Source organism: Podarcis raffonei, chromosome 8 (assembly GCF_027172205.1).
Source record: "Podarcis raffonei isolate rPodRaf1 chromosome 8, rPodRaf1.pri, whole genome shotgun sequence".
Taxonomy (NCBI): Eukaryota; Metazoa; Chordata; class Lepidosauria; order Squamata; family Lacertidae; genus Podarcis; species Podarcis raffonei.
Window position 1 is genome coordinate 4,864,054 of NC_070609.1, and position 4,734 is coordinate 4,868,787.

Below are 4,734 nucleotides of genomic sequence, written 5' to 3' on the forward strand. Positions count from 1 at the left end.
GAGCGCAATGGAGCTGGACTGACCCCCCCCCCCGGAAAGCCGGATGTTGGACTGCAGGTTCAGTTTAAGAAGAATCCAGCCATGCTTCTGCCGTTTGGGGTCTCCCCAGGCTGCGATGGAGCTGGTGAGCCTGGTACCATTTGCACCGAGGGGGGGCACACATCACGCTTGATGCCCCCCCAACTGAGTAGCCATTCCTTCCTCTGCCTCCTCCCACCTAGAGAGCACCTGGGTCACATACGGGGGTGGGGCTGGGGGTGGAAGGGGGTTCTGGTTCTCCTGCCCCCCCCAAACTGCCTGGACATAGAAAATCCCTTCCCCTCCCCGCTTTCTATTTTCTATCTTATTTCCAAATGTTTTGTATCTAAGAATTCCACATATTTGTATTATATAATAAATGACAAAATAAAGCCAGTAATATAATAGCCCAATTTTGAGCCTTGTATGTTTATGTGGCATAAAAAAAAGCAAGAGATATAAAATGCGGAGACATCACCTTGCCAACAAAGGTCAGTATAGTTCAAGCCATGGTTTTCCCAGTAGTGATGTATGGAAGTGAGAGCTGGACCATAAAGAAGGCTGATCGCCGAAGAATGGATGCTTTTGAATTCTGGTGCTGGAGGAGACTCTTGAGAGTCCCATGGACTGCAAGAAGATCAAACCTCTCCATTCTTAAGGAAATCAGCCCTGAGTGCTCACTGGAAGGACGGATCCTAAAGCTGAGGCTCCAAGACTTTGGCCACCTCATGAGAAGAGAAGACTCCCTGGAAAAGACCCTGATGTTGGGAAAGATGGAGGGCAGAAGGAGAAGGGGACGGCAGAGGACGAGATGGTGGGACAGTGTTCTCGAAGCTACAAACATGAGTCTGACCAAACTGCGGGAGGCAGTGGAAGACAGGAGTGCCTGGCGTGCTCTGGTCCATGGGGTCACGAAGAGTCGGACACGACTAAACAACTAAACAACAATATTTATGTGAAGGTTTTTTGTCGTCATCGTCCCCCTCCCCCCAGGGAGCAGCAGGAGGAACTTTGCGGGGAGGGGTTGGCTGGGCGTTTTGTAGTATTAATGCTGTTTTTTCCATTTCCAAAATAAGGAACTTCTAGGTGAGCTTGTAATTTTTTGCTTTTCAAAAAGCTTCTGGGCATTTTGGAGGAGGAGGGCAGCTGGACACAGACACACACACAGTTGCACAGACACACCTCTGCCTGCTTTTCGTTTTTATCCTGCAGCATGAAATGGGTAATGAATCACAACAGTTCCCACAAAAATTCACGAGAGCCTTTTAAAAGCCACGACGGATGGGGCAGAAGTAGAAGAAGAAGAGGAGTTTGGATTTTATATCCCCCTTTATCACTACCCTAAGGAGTCTCAAAGCAGCTAACATTCTCCTTTTCCCTTCCTCCCCCGCAACAAAGGGAAAAGTTCAGAAAACGGCAAACGTTTCAGCATGACTCCCCGGGTGGAAAAGTTGCAGCGTTTCGGACTTTTTGGAGATAAGGCAAGTAAGGCGACAGGGCAGAAGTATATAAAATTAAGCCTGGAATGGGAAAAGTAGAGAAAAGGTTATTCTTCTCTTTCTCTCAAAGCATCCGTACTCCTGAGCAAGCAATGGAACTGAAGGCTGGAAGGTTCGGGAAAGATGGAAGAAAGTCCTTCACAAAGCCGATAGTTAAACGGTGGAACTCCCTCCTACAAGAGACCCAATAACTAGGTAAAGGTAAAGGGACCCCTGACTATTAGGTCCAGTTGTGGCCGACTCTGGGGTTGCGGAGCTCATCTCGCTTTATTGGCCGAGGGATCCGGCGTACAGCTTCCGGGTCATGTGGCCAGCATGACGAAGCCGCTTCTGGCGAACCAGAGCAGCGCACGGAAACGCCGTTTACCTTCCCACCGGAGCGGTACCTATTTATCTACTTGCACTTTGATGTGCTTTTGAACTGCTAGGTGGGCAGGAGCAGGGACCGAGCAACGGGAGCTCACCCCGTCATTGCGGGGATTCAAAGCGCTGACCTTCTCATCGGCAAGTCCTAGGCTCTGTGGTTTAACCCACAGCGCCACCCACGTCCCCCAAAAACTAGGGTGGCTTTGAAAGAGGATTGAGCAAATTCATGGAGGGCTTGGGGTGGCTACTGGCCAGGATGTTTGGGGACAGCCATGCTTCTGAATCCCAGCTGAAGGGACCTCAGGAAGGCCGAATGTTTTCCTGCTCTCACCCTCCTCTCGGGTTTCAAATAATGTACATCGGGCTGGACACTGGGAGAAGAGGGATGTGGGCCTGATCCTGCAGACACTTCTTAGGTTCTTAAGAGTTCCTTGGAAGGAAGAAGGCCACTTATTGGTTTATTTTACAAAATGTTTATACTGCATGATTGTAAGGGAAACCTCAAAGTGGTTTGCAAAAGGATAAAGTATTAAAATCAATTTTTAAAAATTCAGAACATACAAAAGCAAAAATACTAAAACGAGTTGAAGTGGCCTCAACTTCCTAAGCATCTGGGGCTCTAGGGGTCAGCAAACTTTTTCAGCAGGGGGCCGGTCCACTGTCCCTCAGACTTCGTGGGGGGCCGGACTATATTTTGAAGGGGGGGGATATGAACGAATTCCTATGCCCCACAAATAACCCAGAGATGCATTTTAAATAAAAGGACACATTCTACTCATGTAAAAACACGCTGATTCCCGGACTGTCCGCGGGTCGGATTGAGAAGGCGATTGGGCCGGATCCATCCCCCGGGCCTTAGTTGCCTACCCACTAGGGGGACAGAAAGCTAGCTCTAGAACTCCTTTTCCCTTTTTATTTATTGAGTTTTACATTGCAAATTTTAGATTTAAACATGAACATCATCATTTAGGAATTCCTGAATCCTTTGACTCCCCTCCGCTCTTCCATGGTTACCATTATCAATCTTTTTTCAACTGCTTCATTTATTTTCTCTATTTTTCTTAAACAATCCATTTTTACCTTAATTTTTAGTACATTACAAGCGTCACTCAAATCCTGCCAAAGTTTTTAGTTGTTTACAGTGTTCTCTTTAATACATTGTAAATTTTCCACATTCCTTCTTAAAGGAGTTCTCTCCCTGCTTTCTGATTTTCCTGATCATTTTTGCCATTTCGGCGTAGTCCATCATCTTCATCAACCATTCGTCTCTGGGCGGGACTTTATCGTCTTTCCATCTCTGGGCCAGTAATATCCAGGCTGCTGTCATTGCATAAAATAACTAGTATTTTCTGCTCCTTGGGCATCTCCGCACTTAAAATTCCTAATAATAAAGCCTCTGGTCTAGAACTCCTTTTCCATGCCAGCTTGCCTCTGAGGATATGCAGAGTGCCCATAGGCAGAGCCAGGCAACCCTGGACGTCTCTTTTCAAGGCTTTTAGGTTTCCTCTTCAGTGGTGACGATGACCCTGCCACACACACTGGTGGGCCAGGGTCTTCTTGCCCCTAGTCCCCACATTGGCACCCTGCAGCCCCCTACCCCATAATAACGTGGGGCTCCCCACCTAGCAGGGGCTTGTGGGCAGAGGGAGAGGCTCAGCTGTCCCTGAAACAGGAGTGGAAGGACGCTGACAAGGACTCTGAGCACGTACAGAGTGCTGGACCCTGAGCAGCTCTCAAATTTGCATTTGGGACACACAGGTGGGCTTGAGCTACAGGAAATTTGACATTAGCGGGATGGGTTGTGCCCTCACCTACAGAGTGACCCCAAAAGAATATATGTATGGGCTGCACACACACAAATATGACACCCCCCCAAATAAATTCCTTCTCCCCACCCAGCAGAATCTAGGCTGGAGAAGGCAGCCCTCCTGATGTTGCTGCTGCTCCCAGAATCACCCCTGACCTTTGACCCTGCTGGCTGATGGGGGTCCAACCACCTATCTAGGCCAGGCACCCCCAAACTCGGCCCTCCAGATGTTTTGGGACTACAACTCCCACCATCCCTAGCTAACAGGACCAGTGGTCAGGGACGATGGGAGTTGTAGTCCCAAAACATCTGGAGGGCTGAGTTTGGGGATGTCTGATTTAGGGCCACAGGATTCTGTAGGGAAATGCCTGATCACCTGGGGGGGGAGTGCTAAGGAATTCTCCATGCACAGGCACGCGGCGCCCCCCATCTGTAGGGAAATGGGGCAGTGTGTGATGGGCTCAGGAGGTTCTGCGCCCCCCCCAGCTTCTGCTGCTTCTGTGCCTGGGCTCTGAACTGGGGAGGGGAAATGCACTCTGCACTCGTTTAGGAGCACCCTCGTCTTCAGCACAGCTTCCCCATTAACCGGATTGGTGGGGCGGGGGGGGGCGAGCTAAGCCTGGGCATGGAATTAAGGCGAGATTCCAGAATTCCCTTCTGACTATACAATCGCGATACCAACACACACACACCCGAAAAATAATAACCCGACACAGAAAGGGCTTCCAGCTTGGAGATCAAAGAAAGCCAGGATTTAGGATTCCTTCCTTCATCCCTCCTACACCCCAATAATTGATGGTGACCCCTGCACCTGCAGATGCTTCTGCAACCGCCTCCCTTGAAATGCAATCGCACAAAAGTGCGCGCTAACCAGATGCAAACTGCATTTTTATTTATTTATTTCAGCGCGATTTATACGGGGAGCTGCCACCCCTCCTCTCTCCTTCCCCCCTCTTTTTTTTTATCCCGCACCCAACCTCCCTCTCAGCTGTCAAACGCAAGGCCCTCTGGGAGGTGTAGTCCCCTGGTGGCAGCCGCCTGGCA